The 12,843-nt window shown below is 42.1% G+C and overlaps 1 long non-coding RNA gene across 1 annotated transcript; it reads left to right on the plus strand.

Annotated features, from left to right (window-relative positions):
• Window positions 1–292: 292 nt before the first annotated feature.
• Window positions 293–5,918, plus strand: LOC117197726 (uncharacterized). The gene is made up of 3 exons (XR_004478551.2): window positions 293–445; window positions 3,845–4,036; window positions 5,144–5,918. It is a non-coding gene; the product is annotated as an uncharacterized LOC117197726 (long non-coding RNA).
• The last annotated feature ends 6,925 nt before the right edge of the window (window positions 5,919–12,843 follow it).

The following is a 12,843-nucleotide window of genomic DNA, read 5'->3' on the forward strand; positions in this document are numbered from 1 at the left end:
AAACCTGTCACCTGTTAAAAAATGCTTCTTTCCTCATCCCTGAGCCGCATTTCTACTTTGTTTTTGAAGAAATGAAGTTTCTCCTCCGGGTATTCTGTCTTAGAAATATATACGGCTCATCTCCCCACTAGGATTCACAAGCTCTGTGATGGCGAATCCCTTGCAGCTGCCCACAAACAATAAGTAATACAAAGGATGACTGAGGGTTTCAAGTTTCCTGTTTACAGCCTCCATCCAATGGGGAGCTCTCGGGAGAAATGTAAGGCTGGCAACAAATTAACAAGGGTTCAGTTATTTTACAAGTGAGAACAATCGTTCCTCTGACCACTTTTGATTTATTCCATCTCTGGTTTCCATGGAGCGTCATAAAAGGATCTATGTGTGCGTCAAGAGAGTGGAGAAAGAGAAGTGGCCCGGAGCTAACAGGGGAAGAAGCATCCGCCTGGTGAGTCTCCTCGGAAAGAGAATATCTCCAACACTTAGTATCCAGTGCCTGTGCTGCGGGCTACTTCGCCGGGGTAATGACAATGAGATCAGGCAACACAGCTCTCATTCCAGCAGCCTTTTACTTCCCACGAGATCTTTGCCCCAGGGTTCTGCTCCCTTTTTAGGCTTATTCTTGTCTCCAACTTCCCCCTTCTATTGCCCCTTTTATCGCCACTAGTTGGAAAAGCTGTATAAGAAATTAGACGTGCCTGCCGAGCTCCTCTTGGAGGAAACAGTTAAAGAATTTTCTGGAGCTGACTTGGGAAGTTAGGGGCACCAGTGGCGGGCATCTGTGGCTTTCTGGACACTCAGAAGCCACTCCTTCTTTTGACAACTTCACCAGCCCCTTCCCTTTTCAATCAAGTGATTCTAGAAGGATTAGACCCTGGGGTCAGGAATAGAGCATGTGATTTAGGCCTAAGCCAATCAGAGCATTGTATTTCCTTGGCTGCCAATGATTGGCTCATTGATAATCATATGACTTAATTAGCGCCAATTAGAGAGGCAACGAGACTTTCCCTGGGAATTCTGGGAAGGAGATTCTCGGTCTATCCTCGCTGGGCTTGAATGAGAGGTGTGAGATTGAACACCTGGTAAGCATCTTCCTCCCTGTAGCGAGCGCATGTCTGGAAATACTATCAACTCGGGAAAAGAATGAGACGCTGGACCTTGAGGACAGTGCTGGAGCCCCGGAATCAGTCTATCTCTGAAGTAAGTCCTGTTTCCAGCCTCTCGATTACGTGATTCAGTAAATTTTATTTGGGCTCCTACTGTGTCGGGCTGGATTTTGTTGGTTGCAGCTGAAAGAGTTGTCTCTCTCCCACTAGGGAAAGTTGAGAGGAGGCGCCAAGAATGAGAGCTGCGAGGCGGGGAGTGGGGGCAGATCACAGCCCTTCAGCCGGGAAAGAAATTCTCACCTGAGGGTATTTGTCCCTTCACATTTATCATGAGAAGGCAGAAGCTGCAAAATATGTTTGTAGAGCCATTAACCTTTCCATTCCTTTCCATGTAACACTTGATGTTTCTATGGGCAAAAAATCTGTCCAGTTTATTATTCAAGTGATTGCTGGACCTGCTTTAAAGTGAAGGCAGATATGGGTTGAATTCTCAAAAAGTCATCCATGTCGTTTCGTTGGTCACCATGCCTTTTAAGTGTTTATGTTACCATCTCAATTACACCATCTTTTTAGCTCAGGGATGGTATACAAAGATGTTTGGCCAGGGGGACCCAGAATCATTTGAATCCTGTCTTGGCCTATCGACCCCATTCTCTGCAGTGCCCCATGCAAGCAATAAGAAGCACTTTATTTTTAGAGAGAGCTTTGGTCCCAAGCCCTAGTGCAAAGTCAGGAAGCAAGGATGGAACTCATGTTCTTTCTCCTCATTGTTCAATCCCAGTTCTCAGATATTCTCAGTTTGGATAGTCTCTGGCACTTGTTGACATGTGTTGAATCAGGTGTTTTGTCGTTGTGGTTTGGTTTGGTTTTGGTTTTTGACATACATCAGAGAAGGAAAAGAGCATTGTGTCACCTTTGCCCAGAATATTTGCCCAGTTTCTGCCCAATTCCTATGTCAACAAAATTCAACTGAGTAAAGTTTAAAGATCTTATTGGCTTTAGTCAGTCATTCAGGAATTGGTCAGCATCCAATCTAGCAGCTGGAAAGGTGCTCCGATTCATTATACCAGGCAAGAGATTTTTTATAGACCAAAGAGAGCAGGGGCAAGGAAGTTATACTGGGCATTTACTGATTGGTTAAAGCAGGGTTGCTTTCCTTACATGGAGCAAAAGGAAGCCTCGGAGAAGGTAACTTGTGTCAGGTAACTTGTGTTGAGAGGGAAAGCCCTGATTGGTTGACCTCAGTCTTCCTTTTCTGGGAGAACGGAGCCTTGAAACTCAGTTAAGTTTTGGTTCGCTGACGTGAGGCTTAGCATGAGCGACTCAATCTTGGGCTTCACCTGGCTACTTTAACACCTGTCAGGCCAAGTCAAGAACTCTGAATCTGCTTCCAGGTGGAAAGGATGAATGTGTGTCCAAGCAGAGAGAAAGTAGAGGGGTGGGGAGAGGGGAATGTAGGGCTGCCCTGCCATCCTGGCTGCAAGGAAGAGCGAGAAAAAGAGGCTACTATGTTACATGTGCTGGAACCTTATTCCCACTGAAATGTCACCTTTAGAAAATGTGAGCCAATGAGTGTCTTGGAACCAATCAGATAGATACTTTCCTTATCAGAGGAGAAGAAGGCAGGAGGTAAAAAGAGAATTTCTGAAAACTTGTTCTTAATAGTTACCATTATTGTATTAGGATAATGCTGGTTACAATAGCAAATCATCTCCAGAATTTCAGCGGCCTAACATAATAAAAGTTTATTTCTTGTTCATATAACAATCTAAAGTGGATACTTCTCACTGACAGACTGCTTTCCTACACTTAGTGATTTAAGAACCCATGTTCTTTCCATCGTAAGCCTCCACTTTAAGGCAACAGTTTTCAACTTTTCACTGCACTTTTTAATTACCTGATGAGCTTCAAAAATGCTGATACATGCGCCCCCCACCCCAGAAGACTCTGATTTTATTGGTTTAAATAGCAGCTTGGGCATCAAAATGTTTAAAATACCTCTCAGAGGAGTATAAAGTGCAATCAGGATTGCACTAGGGTGTTGCTCTAGGGCAATGGTTTCCAATGCATGGTCCCCAGACTGGCAGCATCAGCAACATTTGGGACTTATAAGACTTGCATATTCTCAGATCCCAACCAGGTCTGCTGAGTAAGAACTCTAAGGATGGGGCCCAGCAGTCTGTGTTTTAACAGCCTTCCAGTTGATCCTGATGCATGTTCAAGTTTGAGAATCACTGCCCTTCAGCCCCAAAGTTCTCTGCATCCAGGTGGAAGGGAAGAGAGGGAGCTAGAAGGAACACTCCTGCTTCTTCACTGCCTCCCAGTCTCTTGAGCCCAGCTCAAAGCAGAGAGGACTTGGAAATGGGACCCTAACTGGGCAGACTGTGTCTGCCACAATCATACACTCTTATCTGCACTGTCCCTGAATTCCACACCGATTCAGGACTGAAGGAAAATGAAAGGCAATTCTAAGTTCTAGGTGTAACACAGATGGCCAGGGCTCCCAGGTACTAGGAGTGTGAGACTAAACAAAAATTTGTAGGAAGACACAGGTAAAGTATGTATGTTGATGTAGAGTAGAATGGGTTCATTTACATAGAAAAAGTAACACAAAAATTGCACAAAGTTATAAGCAAATTTATATCATGCCTTGTAACAGTAATTTTTCACTTAAGTAATTTTCTTAAGTTTTCGTTCTGACTGGATCTCTCACCTTCTACCCACTTCCTTTCCCTCAACAGCTCAATAGCAGCTCTGAGGCAGAGATGGAAGATTGTGGATCTGCTGGGACGAGGTTATCTCAGAAGCCAAACCAGAAAGAATATCCCAACCCAGGACTCCACTATGCGATAATGGAGGGAACAGAGACCTTAAAGTCAGGCAGTTTGGGGTTCATGTCCTCGCTTTGCCACTTCTTTCCTGTGTAGCCTCAGGTGAGATATAACCTCTCTGGGCTTCAGTTTCATTTTCTCTGAAAGACATAAAAAGTCCTGGCTTGTAAAATTATTGGAACGACCATATGAAATAACAGGTAAAAGTACTTTAAAAATCTTAGCTGTTTTAATCCCCATTTTGGTGGCCTTGCAATGACAGAAAGAAATCAGGCCATTCTTATCCTTGACAAGCCATATACAGGAGAAACAGATAAGATGCTTTGAGATTGTCTGAGGGTGGCTGAGTACAGCCCATTCTTATTAAAGGTACTTATAGTGAGAAACCATTCAGGTCAGGCCTGCCTTTCCAGTCTGCCTCGTTGGCAAGGTGGTGGCCCCGGGCTCTGTCTCTTATGTGTTCCTTGTGGTTTCTATCTGCTCTGGCTTTGGTGGTTTGTTTCATTCATACTAGATGCCAAGGGGACGATATGGTCCAGGGAGCTGAGGAACAGACTGGATATCTGGGGACTCTGTGACACTTCAAAGAGTGACTCAGCCAGTGGTGCAGAGAAAAGAGAACACATCATCCATTTGAGGGCAGGAGCAACTCTGGCCATCTGAACGCTTAAAATTTATACTAGCCTCTTGAAACTAAATGCTGATTTGCGCTCCATGATTCTTTAGAGTTCAAGTGTCCAAGGAGAGTTTAGGGAAGGGACTTACAATTTTGTGTGTCTAAAATACAATGGATAGATTCTAGATGCTTTCAATTCCACGTCTCAGAGTCAGTTCAGAGCTCGTAACAATACAATGACAAATGTAATAAACTCGTATCCGTGTAGTGCTTTCCAATTTACAGACCACTTCATACACTGTAAGAAAGCTGATTCTATCTCCTGGGGGCACGTACGTTATCACACTTATGTGTCTTTGGTGGCATGGAATACAAACCCACTCAGGGAACCAGTTGCATGTGTGAGAGTCAGACGGCATCACTGTGCCTTTCTAAGTACTGCAGCCCTGAATCAAAGTAGTGTTTTTCTCCCCAGTCTTGCCTGAAGCTGAGGCTTGGCAATCGAGTCTCGCTGCCAGGTTTACAACATGGCTGGGATGGTGCGAGCGCTACAGAATTCACGTGAAAGGTAATCCACATTCCCTCTCTTGCAGCTGCCCTTAAATTTGCAAGGAAACATTCCTTCTAGGAGTCTCTGGATATTGGACTAAGATTGTCACACGCCATTAACACAGTTCAATTCTGCAACCTCACTGATTGGAAAACCTGATTCAATATTGCAAGCTTGTTTTTGGCAACTGCACCAGCATCTTCCAAAAATATATTAGAGTTGCCACTGCCAGATGGTCTGAGATGGGCCCAGGGAGGCTGTTGACAGATATCTTGAGATGGATCTTATTCCATTGACATATCTGAAGACTGTCCCGTGGGAAACGTCTTCACGGGCCTGGAGGCTGACAGAACAAGACGGAAACCCTTCAAGAGAATTGCCAATAAAGAGACTGAAAATGGGCACTACCTTCTGGAGGTAATTTGGCAATAGGTATTGAGCCTTAAAACATTCATACCCTTTGGGCTTCCCTGGTGGTGCAGTGGTTAAGAATCCGCCTGCCCATGTGGGGGACACGGGTTTGATCCCTGGTCTGGGAAGATCCCACATGCCGCGGAGCAACTAAGCCCGTGCGCCACAGCTACTGAGCCTGCGCTCTAGAGCCCGTGAGCCACAGCTGCTGAAGCCCGCACGCCCAGAGCCCGTGCTCCGCAACGCGGGAGGCCACTGCAGTGGGAGGCCCGCGCACCGCAACAAAGAGTAGCCCCCGCTCAACACAGCTGGAGAAGAGCCCACACGCAGCAACAAAGACCCAACGCAGCCAAAAATAAATAAATAAATAAATTTATTTTAAAAAAAATTCATACCCTTTGACCCTGTATTTGTCTTCTCAAGTTTTAGCTGAAAGTGCTGCTGAGACGTGTGCACAAAGATTTGTGTATAGAGACTTTCACGGCAGCATTAAACATACAGAAAATCTGCTTATCCGAAACAATTTAACCCCTCCCTCTTTCTATAGCATAAATACCTCTGTAGGCTTGAAATGAGGGATATAAAACTAACCCCTGGATTGCACCAATTTAGCAGATTTCTTTTTGAAATCTACTGACTGTTCTTTAAGAACATCTAATTTAAATGTAACTCAATCCACTGGAGAGACGGAATAAGGGATTAAAAAAAAAAACAGTGGGTGGAAAATCTCTTAAGCATTAGGAAGCAGCAACAGTAGTAAAAATATTTCTGTGATGGATGTAAATATGAAATTGAGGATGACAGTACCACACGAGAGACTGTGGCTAAGACACTGACTTCATGTCCGTGATGACAGTGACCTCAAAGGAAATTTAGGAAAGTATGAAAATTCAGTATTTAAAACTCAAAATCAGAACTGATTCAGAAAACAAATCTACTGCCTTCTAAAAACAATGCCAAACCTGCAGTTGTTTTAATGAGACCTGCCTCACACAATTCAAAGCAAAATATTACTTTCATCAGAGAATTATTTGCATTCTTCCATAAAATAGCACAAGAAATATGTTATGAAATTACTTGCCAAGGTCAAGAAAACTCATAATCTTGACAAGAGGGGGAAAAAAAGAATAATCGTGCCTCTGTCTACACTGGTAGCTCTCAACTAGGGGGCATTTTGCCCCTTGGGGAACATTTGGCAACGTCTGAAGGCATTTTTGGTTGTCACAACTGGGGGGAGTGCGGTCGGGAGAATGCTATTGGCATCTAGTGGGTAGAGGCCAGAAATGCTGCTAAACATCCTACAGTGCACAAGACAGCAAAGCACTGTATGGCCCGAGATGTCAGTACTGCCGAAGTTGAGAAACCCTGGTCTAGATAGTGACAAATGATCTGGGAAGAAACGACCAAATACAAAGCCCCTACGTTCCGTTCTCTACTGGGGGTGGGGGGTTGACAGTGGGGGAAGGGCTAAGGGAGGGACTCGCTTCTCCTCCAGTTCTACCTGTGCAGGGCCTGAGGCCAAGGGAAGGATGGCTCCCACCTCCTGACGGCTGAGGCCTCAGTGCATCTTCCATTAGGACTACACGAAAATATTTAAATCCGGTAAAATCTTGATTTTACTGGAATTTGTATAGGCAAAGCCCCCAGTTTTGCAGACTTTTGTTTTTCTTCTTCTACAAGGAAAAAGGAGCAAAATACATGGAAGAAGCTTATTCAAGGAACTTCAAAAACATGGCCTGGGGTCAAGTACAAATTCTACCCAATCTCCTGTTTTGTTTTCTGGACAATGGGAATTGGGGTCCAGAATGTTTAGCCTGAGGTCCAGGCTGACCCTCGACTATCAGAGAAGCATTAAATCACATTCACAGTGAGCTGTGCTTCTTAGAGCAGGAAACGCAACTCACACCTTTCAGTAAGATTTCAACATCAAGCTTGATGGGAAAAGGATTTTCTGGGTAACTCTGGGATAACCTGGAATCTCCCATCCCCTGGACATTTTGACGCATTGGAGTTTTCCTGTGGTTTACATTCCCCAAGATGTTCTTGACATTGGCAAGATTTACAGGAAAAGCTACTGACAGTGTTACAAACTCCAATCCAAATCTTCCCTTTCTACCTTTTATGTCTGTAATGTTGGAATGCATCAAAATAAGCATGTGACATTTCTCCATAATGAAGAAAACCAAGTCAGCTGCTTTGTTTTTTAAATCTAAATAAAACTAAGAAAACAGTCACTAGGTTGAGAAAAGTTAACTGGCCTACAGAACAGCAGCAGGAGAGGATAAATATTTGGTTCCGATTTGCAGCATATTCCAGATGGGCAGCTTTTCGTGTCTGTGACAATTTTGAGTCTGGAAAGTTTGATCTAAACATCTGCATGATTGTCTTGCTAGGAACAAGCCACACTGAAATGTACAGTTTTGCCTGATTCTCCCTAATCTCATTCTGACAGCTTCCCATACAAGCTGGGAACAGCGGGGACTAACTCTTCTCCAACATTATTGCTAATTGGCAGCAGCAAGACAGCCTGTGAGTTCCAGTATGTGAAAGATAGGGGAAAACAAAAACAAAGCCCAGCTCTAAAACTCCAATCAGCTTTAATTAGTCAAGAAAAATCAACAGCTTAAGAATGTACACCTACTGTGATAGCCAGAACCACATGGTTACAAAGTGTTTCTAGGTCCAGGTAAGGCTCCTGCACCTGTCACTTACCTTCTCTGGCTTTTGGGTTTTCCGCCTTTATAAGGTGCTAAAAGTTCTTGTCCTCTGTTTCTCCCAGATGTGGGAATGATTAATTTAGAAAAATGCAGAAATATCTTAATAGACCTGGTGCTAGGCGGTCATCCTCCCTGTGTCTCTTTCCTGGAATATACAAATGATTTGATATTAGGATGGTAAATACTCATAATAACCAGAGTCAAAAGTCCATTAATCAGAATCTACCTAATGGGACATCCAATCAAGGCACATTTTTTTTTCCTCCTGTATGACAGCATGAAATAGTGAAAACATCATTAGCTGTGGTTCTCCTCACATCAGGGTTTAAAATCTTCCTCCCCTTAGCAAAATCAATCAGCTTCTCTGAACCTCTGTTTCCTCATTTGTAGAATGGTTTTACAGTGATTGCGGCAGAGTATGTGGTGAGGATGGAGTAAACAATGCGTGGAGAGCAGACTGCTGGAGCTCAGTATGTGTGAGTCCCATTACCTGCCTCTCCGGCCCACAGCACTGCAGGCACCGCTCGCACTTGACTGTCGTCCTTCCTGCGAAGTGTTTTGTTTGAATACTTCCTTAGGGAAAAGAATTAAAGCTTTAGAAACTGAACCAATAGGTAGGATGGACTTCAAACGAAGGAAACTTTTGTAGCAACTTCTGGGGTGAACTTATGGCAGGTATGACTCATTTTCTTCTGTTTTCTGCACACAGAGCTCTGACTAATGAGAACTGGAAGTCCTTAATGATGACCCTAAAAGGCCACAGAATCCTCAGTCACCCCGGAAAAGGGACGCTGTGCTCTCACGTATGGGTTAGGACTCTTCGGCTGCAAGGAACGTAAGCTACTTCAAGCTGGCTTGGATCTGGATTTGGGTGTGTGTGTGTGGGGGGGGTGGATTTCAAGGGGACTTACAGAGCCAAAATGTGTGTCTATGTCTCTCTGTATATCTATTTCATTTTTACCGTCCCAAACATCAGCTTTTCACATCCCGAATGACACACAGACAGCTGCCCGACAATTCTGGAAATTTTGTGTTACAGGCCCAACCATTTGAAGAAACTGATGCAATCAGATGGTGCCCCCATTCCAGATTCCCAGGGAAGAGAAGCTGATTGGTCCAGCTGGTGTCCACTGTATACACTTCAGCTCCAATCATCTATGGCCAAGGAGGCAACAGCCCATTGTCCAGACACGGAGGCTGAGGTTTACTCCTGCCCTCCTGAGGATGGGGATAAAGGAGGAGGTCTCAAAGGGCAGGAGAAGAGGAGTGTCACCGTGTAGAGGCACCAAAGATGTCATTCCACTTTACATAGTAGAGAAAAAAGGGGACTAATGTTTCAGAATAATTTTCAATAACCAAGGTCACAATCTAAAAGGTTTTCTGCACATACCACAATTAAGCCAAAAATTCAACTTAGTTAAACATTTTGCTCTGCATCCCAATTGTTGCAGACACAGATGGTTGCCCACCTAACAGCCTGTTCCCCTTTCTGCTTAACTGGCAGGATCCCACATATATTTGGGTGTCCATTCCTCCCTCATATCAGTCATAGAAAGCTTTCCCTATCCCTGTGTTTAGAAGTAAATTAGTCTAATGGTTGCTCTGTGATCCCTTTTGGCTTAGACATGGGCATATGACACAATTGTGACCAATAAAACATGATGATGAATCTTCTGAGAGGCCTTCTGCAAAGATATTTTTCTCACTGATAAAAAGAAACTCACAGGAACACTTCCTATCCATCTAACACTTTAGTATCTGGATGTGAGGCCTGGAACTGTGGCAGCCATCTTATGACCATAAGGGGACCTAGCATGAAGACAAGAGAGCAGAAATATGGAAAGAACTTGGGCCTTTGATGAACCATTTGAACAAATGAGTTAACCCACCTGGGACTGTTTTACCTCTGGCATTCTGTTTTATTTTATTTATTTATTTTAAAAATGGAAGTATAATTAACATATAACATTATATTAGTTTCAGGTATGCAAAGTAATGATTTGTTGTTTGTTTATATTGTAAAATGACATCACAGTGAGTGTAGTTAAAATCTGTCACCCATACATAGTTTAAAATTGTTTGCTTTTGATGAGAGCTTTTAAGATCTACTCTCTTACTGACTGTCAAATATGCAGTTCACTATTATTAACTGTAGTCACCATGTTGTACATTACACCCTAGATTGTTGTTACTTGATAAAAGAAGTATTGTTTAAATCAGTTATTTTAAATTTTTTGTTACTTGCAATCCCAAACATCCTAATTGATGCACTTCGTAATTAATAGAAATCACAAAGCCACAAATAAGACATACTTTAATAAAAGCTGACAATAGCTGGAGAATAATTCCGAAAATGCTTAGAAGAAGGTGTCCCTTAGGCAATGTTGAAATAGATAGCTAAGAGATCACGAATCATTTCTAACACTCCCAGAGCCTTACCAAGACACAGCATTTTGCAGGCAGACCATTATTTTTTTATATTTATAAAAAGCAACTCAAAGAAATTATTTGTTTAGAGTAGCTTTTTTATGCTTCAAAGTCTTTGCTCCTGTAGATGTGGAGTTGGACAAGTTTAAAGTGGTTTCATTGTGCATTCTGCTTGCTCGAGTTTGATAGGCCGTGTTCACATGACAGGTCTATCCCTGCAGCGGATGTCTGGGATGCTTTGATGTGGGTTGCATTCGGACAGCCTAATACTAGGGGAAAATGTGCTGAAATCGAACAAGATTGCTTTCTGCCCAGCTGTTCTCTGAAGGCTCAGACATTTTTAGCACTGAGCTAAGAAGGTTGTATTTGTTTTGACGGTCTTGGCAGGGAGAACAATGGTTGATTATCCCAGCACTTTACTAACAAATAAGACTGCCTCCAGCAGAGATAAAATATGGGTCTTGACTTGATTGCATTTCATGTCCCAGGAAATTATTTTCTTTTCATTCTGATGCCCTTTCATTATGCAATGTACCTTTTGCTTTCTTTATCCTTGCCCCACGTGGTAACCCATGGCTTTCACTCTGAGAAGGCTGATTCCCAAAATCACCATGGCAGGGTGGTTGGATTAGCATATAAAACATGTATTTTCACTTCTCTAATTTCTTAGAAACTAATTTTTTGGTTTGTTTTTGGTTCTCCAGATTTGTATGGTTAGTTTCTTCTCTAATTTTCTGTCTGCTTGCTTTTGGCATTTGTTTACGTTGCTGAGACTGTTTCAGCGTAGAGAAGTCTCGGATTTTACATCACACCTACATTTAAAAGGTCTATCCCAGGTGTTTTCTTCACCCATACAGAGAAGTGCTTTAACAATTGTGTTTTCTTCAAAACAAAGGGACTTTTAAATAGTTTCATGAAAACATTACTATTTTTCCTTTATTATTTTCTTTCCAAAAGGTTTTAAGAATTAAATATTTTGTAAGTGTAACATATGCAGATAAGGGTACGGCTCAATGTATTTTCATGAAGTGAACACACAGACGTAACCATTGTCCCCTCAGGCCCACCCAGTCATCACCTCCCCACTCTATCACTGCCTGCCTCTCTCCAAAGGTAACAAGTGTGCTGATGTCTGTCATCACAGAGGAATTTTCCCTCTTTTTGGTCAATATTATGTTTGTATGATTCAATTATGTTATCATGTATAGTGGTGATTTCTCCATTTTTACTGCTGCATACTATTCCATTGTGTGAATACGATGCAATTTATGTTGATGGACATTTGGTTTGCATCTCTTTGGAGCTATTACAAATAGTACTGTTATCACATTTTTGTGGATGTCTTTGGATGAATATATACACATATAGTTTTAGTTCTGTGTACTGAGGGGCAGAATTGCTGGGGGACAAAGCACAAATATCTTACCTTTGGTGGACTGTCCCAATTTACACTCCCATCAAAGGGATGTGAAAATCCAGTATTAATTCAAATCCTTGCCTGCATTTGGAATTATTGGCCTTTTAATTATAGCAATTCTATTAAGTGTGTAGCGGCATCTCATTGTGGTTTTATTTTGCATATTCTTGATGACTAATGAAATTACACAACTTTTATCTTTATTGGCCAAGTCAGATATTCTCTTCTATGAAGTAACCTTGCACAATTTTTGTCCTTTTTCTAATGTGATATATATATACATATTTGTTATTAATTTGTAAGACTTCTTTATTATAGAAATGAATTCTTTGTTGGATATGTATATTGTAAATACATTCTCCCATTCTGTAGATTGCCTTTTTACAGTCTCATGGAATCTTTTGATAAATAGAAATTATGAATGGTTTCAAACTTTTTAATTTGAAATAATGTTAAACTTACAAAAACTTTGGACTTGCAAAAATAATAGAGTTCCTGTGTACCCCTCATCCAGCTTTCCCTAAGAGTAACATATTCCACATTACATAATGATAGTGCAATTACTGAAGCCAGAAAATTAATATTGTCACAATACTATTAACTAATCCAGAGACCTTAATCTCATTTTGCTAATGGTCCACTACTATCCTTTTTACAGTTCAGGATCCAATCCAGGATTCCCACATTGCCTTAAATTGACATGTCTCCTTGGTCTCTTCCAAGCTGTGGCAATTCCTCAGTCTTTCTTTGTCTTTTATCACCTTGACACTT

This window comes from Orcinus orca, chromosome 8 (genome assembly GCF_937001465.1).
Source record: "Orcinus orca chromosome 8, mOrcOrc1.1, whole genome shotgun sequence".
In the NCBI taxonomy this organism is placed as follows: Eukaryota; Metazoa; Chordata; class Mammalia; order Artiodactyla; family Delphinidae; genus Orcinus; species Orcinus orca.